This window comes from Nesoenas mayeri (assembly GCF_963082525.1).
Source record: "Nesoenas mayeri genome assembly, chromosome: 2".
NCBI classification, from domain to species: Eukaryota; Metazoa; Chordata; class Aves; order Columbiformes; family Columbidae; genus Nesoenas; species Nesoenas mayeri.
Window position 1 is genome coordinate 79,131,094 of NC_137543.1, and position 10,470 is coordinate 79,141,563.

Below are 10,470 nucleotides of genomic sequence, written 5' to 3' on the forward strand. Positions count from 1 at the left end.
TTTAAAACATACAGTACTTCTCTTTGACATCTTAAGACACTGCTACTGTCTGGCCATCTAGCTATAATATTTGATAAAATTTGCTCATTTTAGAGAATTCAGATTTTGCCCCTAACTTCTTTTTACCCACTGGGAGCTTTTAAGAAATATTTGTATTTTGGAGTGAGCATTCTGTACTTTTATGATAAGGAAGTCATTCAAGAGGATACAAGGAAATGTTAAGATGTCAGGGCAGCCAATTTATAAAACAATACAAGACCACTTTTCAATGCTTTCATTGCCCTTGCTGCCTGCCAGACCCAAAGTGCTGTAGAAATCTGTGTCATTCTCATTATACATGCTGCAGAAATGCCCCTTTTTTATAGATGGGCAAAACAGAGGGAGATGGATGGCGTGTGGAGGTTGGGCAGGGGGATGTGTATCCCAGACCTGTAACTGACCCTCTTGCATCTTCTGATTTATTCAATTTTTTCTCCTGAACCTAAACAAATCAAAAAAGAAAAATAATTGGTTTACAGATTTACAGAGAAGGAGTTTAATCTGGTCAGTTAGTTTATAAGTATTTAGAGAACAAGCAGAGCATTAAAGCCAAGTATAGTCTGTTATTTGTATGTGGGTAACATCTTTATCCGAGGTCTCAGACATTTATTGTTCTTTTATAGATAAAGTTGTATCATTGTCTTCTCTTACAAAGAACTAAAAGAAGAAAAAAAGAATCAGCTTCATCTGAAAGTTGAAAATGTTTCCTTCAAGGCCTGGATATTTTGAATTCTTAAAAAAAACAAAGCATGTGTAATTGATGGAAGAATATAAGCTGCTCTCACAACCTAAGTAGTATGTTACATGACTTTTCAAAATGCTTACCCCTGACAAATTATTTGGCCCTTGTTCATCTCTCTCTCTGTCCCTGCCAGATGTTTATCTCTTTTTATAAGAGAAGGATAGATACTGGATAATTGAAGAAAGTCTGTTCAATTTCATTCCCTCGTTAAACAGACAAAGTCAATATTGGCCTATCCAAATGAAGGCCATTGGCAGACTGATGAAAAATAAGTGGTAAAAATCTAAAAGCAATTCAACTCCAGCAAAAGAAAAATTCCTCTTTTTATGCTATTTATAACTACCCAAAAAGGCAGAATGGTCAGGTCCTGCAAAAAAGGAAGTAGTGATGGAAAGATGAAATAAAATTCAATTTGCATGACCTTTTAATATTAGAATTACATGGGAGCTGATAAATTTAAATAGACGATCTCACAGTGATAAATTTTATTATTTGGATCAAATGCATTCCCACATATAAAGATGAGTTTGAGATTTAAAAAAATCTCAAGTACTTTCTGGCACTTAAATTCAAATCCAGTTTGAGAACACCTGTAAGCCTGTTAAAGGAGTATAGAAATCTTCTTTTATTTCACAAAGGCTGTTGAATAACATAACTATTGGCATTTTTCCTTCTCCCAAAATTTTTGCCATCATTTTTTTTCTCTAGTTTCAAAACAGTATTATGAAGGGACAGAAGAGATTACTGGGTGCCTTTTGCATGTGGACATCAAGTACCTTAGGTGGGAATCTCTCAGAATCCTGCTGCTTTCTGGAGGTTGCATTAACAGGATTTACATTCTTCCAAGGACATATTTGTAGTTAGATTATCAAATGTTTCAATAGTTTGCTTAGTTTTCAGGTGCTGTGCAATCTCTTTGATAATCCCCTCAGACTCCAGATTTATACTCATTGTCTAAACCAGAGGTATTTGTATCTGGATATAGTCAAATAATTGTTTCCTTCATGCAGGCAGAATGAGACTGTGTTAGCCGAACCACATTGTGCTAAGATAAGCCTAAAAAAGGAGCACTATGGCATAGTCTTTTCTGCCTGTGGGAATTCAGATTAACATGTTATTATCTTAAATTACAAGAAAGATGTGTCATAGCTGATGAAATAAACCAGAATTGATCTACTCAGTTACCACTGAAAGTAAAAATCATGTGCTGAATGGATCCCTTACTAAAATTGTCTAACAAGGGTGTTGCCTCAGCTGCTGATGAACCACAAGGAGTTTGGTGTAGACAAGGTCCAGACCCACCAATGTATTCAGCAGCTGATCATCACATTTTCCTGTATTTTTTTTTTTTTCCTAGAGAAGAGCCTTCCAGCAATAAATAAAAAATAAGAGAAGAACTGCATTAGACATAGGGCAGTCTTGAACAAAGACTGGTTTGATGAATAAAATCCCAGAGCAGTAATCAATCTCCCTGACATCCAAAGAACATCACAGCCGCTGTTTAAAGTACCGCAATATGACGTGAACTCTGTGAATCAGTGCTCCTCCAACCAGAAATAACAAGTTTGAGCTGCCGAGGCCCAATCTGGAAGAGCGTGTTTCAAGTTGCCATATTCCGGCTGGTATGAGGGCGGAAGAAAGAGGGGGAGACCTGTTGTTCTGTGTTGGTCATGCACCGTTCTTTCTGACATCTCAACATCTTTTAGGAAAATGGACAGGGCTTTCACCTGAGAAAGTGAAGCACGGATTTTTCTCTATCCTCCATCCAACACCTATGATGGATCGGTTTGAAAAGCATCTGAAAGGAGGTTATAGAGAAACCACACATGTTGGAGTGGGCTTGGCATGTTTGGGAAACTTTGGTTATGGAAAGGGGCTGGGGGTGGACCTCTCTTTCAGTTTGGGAGCTGGATCAAGCTGACCAGATGCGTCCCACACCGTAACACCAGAGAGCTGCAGCAAGAACAGGCACCCTGCTCTGGGTATGGGGGAACTGGAATCTGCTGGAAATGGTGTAGGGGGAGCAGAGAGGGAGTCAAAGTGAACCTCACACTTGAAGCAGGACTTGTTGGGTCAGTGGCAATGACAATAGAGGGATGACCTCAACTTCTGCCTGTGTGGGTGGAGCTCGGTGGTGAAAGAAGCGTTTGCTGTGCTTCCTTGCTTCTACTTTAGGAGGTATTGGTCTCATGGGCTGTGAATTTATGGCATGACGCCAGGGTAAATCTTTGATTTTCCCTGAAGGCTCTGTCCGCTCTGTCCTTTACTGGATGTAATGGAGCTGCCCTCGAGGGCCTGAACCTGAACCTGAGTAGGTGATGAAGCTTAAGGCATGAGACCTTGAAAGGCTAACAGGGCAGGGGAGCAGCAACAGGGATGTAGGGGAAGACAGTAATTTGTGGGCATCTGTCCAAGAACATGTGAAAGCATGTGCAGTGGGTCACACTTGCTTTGGTGGTGGGCAATGGTTTGAGACTGTGCTGCGCTACATATGAGAAGAATAGATGTTAATTTGTTGAGAAAGGTGCGGTGCTTATTGTAGTCCGCAGTTTAAAATGGTAGGGGTTTGTTGGTCATGGGAAGTATTTTTCCTTGTTTGTTAAAGGACAGAAAAAGACTTCACGTAAAAGGTTACCTGGTTGGAAGTACAGATTCTGTGAGGATGTTATTTGCCCTCAGTTTCTTGATGAAAGAGCTGTATGGCACGGCACAGTGGTTGCTGTAAGGAACAGCCAGCAGTGAATGCAGCCAGCAAGGATGGCTGTTTGAGACCGCATCTGGAATATTGTGTCCAGTTCTGGGCCCCTCAGTTCAAGAAGGACAGGGAACTGCTGGAGAGGGTCCAGCGTAGGGCAACAAAGATGATTAAGGGAGTGGAGCATCTCCCATATGAGGAAAGGCTGAGGGAGCTGGGGCTCTTTAGCTTGGAGGAGACTGAGGGGTGACCTTATTAATGTTTATAAATATGTAAAGGGTGAGTGTCAGGAGGATGGAGCCAGGCTCTTCTCGGTGATAACCCATGATAGGGCAAGGGGCAATGGGTACAAACTGGAACACAGGAGGTTCCACTTAAATTTGAGAAGAAACTTCTCAGTGAGGGTGACAGAGCACTGGAACAGGCTGCCCAGGGAGGTTGTGGAGTCTCCTTCTCTGGAGACATTCAAAACCTGCCTGGACACATTCCTGTGTAACCTCATCTAGGTGTTCCTGCTCCGGCAGGGGGATTGGACTAGATGATCTTTCAAGGTCCCTTCTAATCCCTAACATTCTGTGATTCTCTTGAGCTATACAGGTAGCAGACGTCCCAGGCACTGCAATTTAGTGCCTGAATCAAACAGAGGCCTCTCTTAAGCAGATGGAGTAGGTGGTGGAATCCTCAAAACCAAATATCCCTCAAAGGCAACACATTTACCACCCCTTCACCTGAGATCCACTGATCTCCCTCAGGGGGAATACCTTTCTAGCTGCTCACTGCAGACAGAGGCAGACTAGTTCAGGACTTTTGCCAATGTACTCTGAAGGATGTCAGTCTCACCTGCTGTTATTTTTCCAGGTTTTTCCATATTTGTGTTTTCCCAATAAAGTTTGATTGTCTTGCAAACAGGAAGCTATTTGTCATTCTTGAATGCCCAGACAATAAAATTTGGCTTATCAGATGCTCTTACAATCCTCAGGTGCCTAACTGCTTGTCCTTGGAGAGCTCAGAAGATTTTCCGAGACTTTTTCTCCTCTGGCAAAAACGAGTTGAAGGTGGTCAGATGGCTCAAAGAGTGTCAGGCAAGGACAATTGGATGGACCAGCAAACAGTATAGCTGCAGACTGGCTTATGTGCTTAGGAAACACTTGTTCAGGCTAAATATGACCTGTAGCAACTGTTTCTTGAGCCTGAAAGTTTTATTGGTCCATAAAATTGAAATATATATATACATATATATAAAGGATCTATTTTTCATTTTTATCAGATACTTTATGCCTACTTACTAACTTATGCAAAAACCGTTGGAAAATTTAGGTTAGTTTTTTATAAAGGTGTAATGACCTATTAGTACAGATAAAAGGCATGTCCTTTAGACGTATTAGTGCAGATAAAAAGCATGTAGGAAAAAAAAAAACATAAACATTGTTTGGCTGACATGAATTCCTGGAAATACAAAGTTAGAATCAGTGCTATTTGCCTAAAGATTAATCTCCATGTTAAGTGCAAGCATTGTTGGATTCACAGCATTCCAGCTGCCCACACCATTTCTTTTAACTCGAGGATTTGTTTGTGGAAGATGTTACAAATTCTGTGCAGTAATTTGCTAGCCCTGGGTTCTTGTCGTGTGATCTTCCAGCTCTGGGCAGAGCTCCTGGAGGTTCACATACCCTTTGGGCAAGGTGAGGAGTTTCTGTTACATGCACTGAACTGAAACTGCGTGAATAAAGCACGGTCTTTAATGTTCTAGAGTGTCATGCTTATATGTCTTGACAAATTTTGTTGAATCTTAATTATTTATATGGTTCCTGAATGTAAAGTGCTTCTTTTTTTTTTTTTCCAAAATAATTACTTTTGTACTATGAGAGCAATCACATAATTGTGCTGTCAGTAGGTCTCTGTGACAAATGAAAACCTGTCACCAGCAAGGTAGCAATTGCTGCTTGTTTCCGCTGGGTGGTATCTTCGTTTTTATACTCATAAGTTTTAACATAGAAAAAACACTCTTTTTGTCATGCATTTGTAATGCATGCGACTTCTTTTTTTCAGTTAATATTTACTGGAGTCTCCTACGCTGGAGACATTCAAGACCCACCTGGACACATTCCTGTGTAGCCTCATCTTGGTGTTCCTGCTCCAGCTGGGGGATTGGACTGGATGATCTTTTGAGGTCCCTTCCAATCCTTAACATTCTGTGATTCTGTGATGTTCCAGTTGCTTCTGTGTGTGCGAATTAGCATGAGTGGAGGAAAGAAATGAGGTGCTGTGAGATTCCTCTTATCCCTGTGTGTTAGTGTCCCACTGCTGGTGGGTTCTGTGGCATCAGGGGAAGACAGGATGAGCAGAGTGAGTGTTTCTTCTGGTGCAATTTTGCACAGATTTTCTAGGCTTCGAGCATTTCTCCTGGGCATGAAAATAAGGACTAAGCCAGACAAGGGGTGTTCTGCACTATGAAACAGCAGTTCCTTGCTATGTTTGATAACTCTAATGTGACAGAAAAATCCCTCTCATAGCATTGTGCTGAGCTTTTAAGTTGATGAGAAGCAGTTATGTGCGATGTTAAATATGAGGCTGATCACATGCTCATAGTAGTCACATGTCCAGAATGCACGTTCAGATTCTGGCTGATGATACAGTTCACTGCAGACTAGTTTAGCTATTGTGAGAGAAATCCATCGTTGTGAAGCATTGTATTTGTGAGCATATAGGTAATTCTCAGGCAGACTTGCTGCTTGATTGTGGAACTTGCCTTTTGAGGACAGATCAAATATTAGACACTTAAACTGATTGATCCTGAACTGGTTATGAACAGAACAGATTACCACCGAGGTCACTGGAGATGTGGGTATACAAGTGCTCTGAAGAAAAAGAGTTAAGATCTATTTTATGAGATTTTGCCTCTTACAGCTTCCCTTACCACCCTAACTAAATAATTTTCAGAAATGGATCTTTATTTTGTCATTCTATCAAGCATTTTTTTTTGTTTTTGTAAAAAACTAACATGTATTTAACATTTCCTTTTCAAGAGCAAATCTATTGAAGCTGATAACCAGTTCTCTATTAACTGACTGTAAATTCTTGATTTTGTTTTAAGTACAGAAGTGTTTATTAACATGTATCAAGCCACTCCATCTGATGAGATTCCTTCTTCTTCCAGATGTGGATACAGAACTGGTTAGGTCATTCAGGGTCACCAGGTTTCATGAAGGAGTGTTGAAAGATTCTTTATTAATGTTCCATGTGAAACTTCACTAAACCTTTTGTGTATATTTTTCAATACTTCTGACAGTTCTAGGTCTACCACAGTTCATTGAACAAATCTTGGTATTTTTTTCTTAATGTTTTCTTATTCGTCATGCACATTTAGACACCCCTGACATGCAGGAGTAAACAAGCAAAACCCAGAATATTTTTTTATTATTATTACATATGTATTGAATTGAATTCCTTCTGGTACTTCTGGTATTTAAGCAATAGCACAGAGTAACTGCTTTTTGTTCAGTTCTTAAATGACAAAATACAGATGAAGATATTTACATGTTTTCCCCTGAGGGATGCTTTGGCTTTATTAACATTAAGTAAAGGTTTGATTCTGCTGTGATCAGCAGTTACCTTGATTGTGTCAGTGTTTTAACAGCATAATCAGATACACAATATTCTAAAATGAATGTCTTGTTTCATTATTCCTTTTGCATCACATCTACAATAGGATAAACTTCTTTGGTTTAAAGGATTCAGTTTGCTAATGTGGCATATGGGAAATTCTGTGATAGCTGTTCTCCCACTTCACTTGGTTGCAATCTTCCAATTTTGGTTGCAACCTCAGCTACGACTGGAGACTAGACCTCTTGTGGCTGTCTGGACCAAAGATGGTAATCTTTCCAGGACATGGGTGAACACAAGAGGTGTGGTTCTTCTAGTCCATGAAAATGTTCATTCAACCAGAAAACACCACGAGCTCTTAAAACTGCCATGAGGACATTTGACCTGGAGTTGTCCCTGAAGTGCTGAAGCTCCTCCTAATTTTTCGTCCGTGGGGTTGTTTTTGGCAAAGTGCCAGAAAGAGCTGCATCTTTTGGCCACTTTTGCAGCAGAGCAGGCAATACTTTTTGCTTAAAGTTGGTGGAATCCAGTGGATAGGTCACAGGAGTGTTCCCCCAAGGTGGGGTCCTCTCTAGTTTCTGAGAATGGAGATCCTTCTTCATCATCACAAAAGTGGCCCCTAAAACTGCCGAGTTAGTGGAAACTTGGTCCAAGCAAGGTCTGTAACCATTTTGTGCTGTACAAAGAGGGTCCATCAGTTTGGTTACCCAGTGTTTCTTAGGGCAAGCTTGTCATGCTTCCAGAGCAAACAGGTACAGGATTTGGGGAAGAAAATGCAATACTCATCTTGGGTTTAATGTAAATATGTGCAATAGAGCCACAGATACACAGCAAAGGAATTGAAGCAGCTAAATTCAGGTGGTAAGTGGATGAGTGCAGCCACATATTTTGCTGCCAGTTTAATTTCAGCCTGAGGTCCCTCTTGCATGCAGGGAGCTTCAGCCAGTCAGACGTAACGTTTTTCTGCTGGCTGTAGTTTGTGCAGCAGCATTTTAGGTTTCTTATTTGACCTGTGAGGATATTAGGCTGCCTGAGAACTTTTTCAGGGGGGCTACCCCTGTTGGAGCAGGTGGCCAGGCAGCCCTCCCCCAGTCACCCACCACACACAGGGGCACGTAGTTGTAGTTTGGCAGATCCCTTGTTGCAATGTGGCATCCACTGAGAGTCATTTTTTAATTTCATATCTCCAAATAAGTGAAAATCTTCATTTTTTTCTGGGTGCAGTGTGTCCATGCGTGATGGACAGCCTGTGGCTGTGCTGACCCTGAATCTGGGGAGCCAGCCCTCCAGGAGGACTCCCAGCACAGGATTGTCCCCTTGACACCTCTTTATTCAAAGATGAATAATCTGAGATTCACTAGTTACTGGACATGCTCTGTGAACATCATTTAATTGAACAGAGATTTAAATATGATGCTAATTTTTCATCTTTCGCAGATTGCTGTTAATCCATCCTATTTATGCTTCCACACTCTAAGGAGAAACAGTTCTTATTAATCAATACACCAATTTGCTGGTTTACCTAGGAAAGAAGCAAGGATTTGCTTCCTGCATGCTTTATGCATAGGAATACCGCCTCTGGGAGCCCATGAGCCTGTGTCGGGAGGCATCTGGGAAATAGAGAAGCCTTGCAGTTAAGCAGATTAACAGTGATTTCTTTTCTTCAGTCTGGCAGCAGGTGTCTGTAACTGACTCTGTGCTTTGCAAGATGATACTTCATCGAATAAATGTGCTGTCAAAGTTAATTAGTTATGTTTTGTTTCGCAATTCACCTCCATGATGACATCCTGCCAGTAGTAAAAAGTGCTCAAAAAAGAAATCGTTTGTGCTCTAGCTGGTGGATTTTATGAACACATGAGAATGAACTTTTGGAAAAGCAATATGAAGGCTTTATATTTGATTTTGCTTTATTAGTTGGTGCTGACAATATAGATGCTATTTAAAACTTTTGAAGATTTTGACCAAGCTGTAAGGTTTAAGGACTCTATCAGCTGTCTTTACTTAATGTCTCCTACTCTTGTGGCAAAGCCATGAATGCATGGAGACCTGTGAAATGTGATTGAACTGTGATGATCACACATCGTTTCCTGTATCACTTCTGATGATACAGAGGAAACCTGTTCTTCAAAACAATCAATGAAGCATGTCAGAGTGCTTATCTCTAATTCTATGAAATTACATATGAAATTTGGGCTGAAGCAGTGTCAATGAATATAGTTAAGGTGCTCATCTGTCTGCCAGTTACCATTTCTAACAAAAATAATATGCTGACCATTTATTTCATAACTGCCAAACTGCTTGGCAAGCGGCTCAAGACAAACACCTTCATATTCACAATGCTTTGCGCCATCTCTCTGGAGATCCCACCAGCTCAAGGAATGAGATGATAGATAGATAGATAGATAGATAGATAGATAGATAGATAGATGGATGATAATGTCTGTAGGAAAATTCTCACCTATGAAGCTGAGTAATTTTTCACTTTCCACCTCAGATACTGACTAAAGACAGCATTCATTGAAATACTCAACAACACCACAAGAGATGGCAAATACATGGCAGTAATTATAAAAGCAGTTGTAACATTATAAAGTTTACACTGTATGTTACTTATCTCTCATCAAAATAAAAAAATATGTAGAAATGCCTTTTTTATAGACAGAGGATGTAGTACAAATCTGCTTGAATGGGATAATTTATTCATTTTCTTTAGAAGTCTGAAAAGTAGCTTATACTAATAATCACCATTAGCTGAATTGTGGAAGAATTGTGTTGTGCTTTTATCTGCAGCTAAAATCAGATATGTCATTTTACAGTTGTGAAATCTGGATTTTATGTATGCTGCCAACAAAGGCTCTTTGATACTGTAAGCCCAAGGGGTTATTCCTTGACAAAATACCTTGATGCAGGTAATGTCGATTTTAGGGTGTCTTGTATGTTTTAACTTCTTTCCCTTTATTCCAGTGGCAGGAAACACATAGGCAGCTAAATGCCGTGCTAACATCATAGGAGGAGTCATTGAAAGTTGGGTCCTTAGCTCTCAGTATCCTTCAAATACTCTGGTCAAAAATCTTCAGTATTATCAAGGTGTTTTTTGGAACAGCACTGTTCCAGGGGGCATATGTGCCATCACTGGCATGCACATTTAAGAGCCAGGGCCTGGCTGTGGCATCAACATGGTAGATCATCTTCCATCCTCCTAAGTGAGATGCCTGTGTTCAGATGAAAATTGTTCTAGCCTTCTCCTCAGGTGATGGAAAGAGAGGCGCAGTTCCAAGATATGACTGAGAGGGGCTGAATCACTTTTTGATGTTTGTGCTTCACCCTGATGATTATTTAGAGATAAGGGAGTCTAGCTGTGGATCATCATGGATACAGTCACACCTTTTTG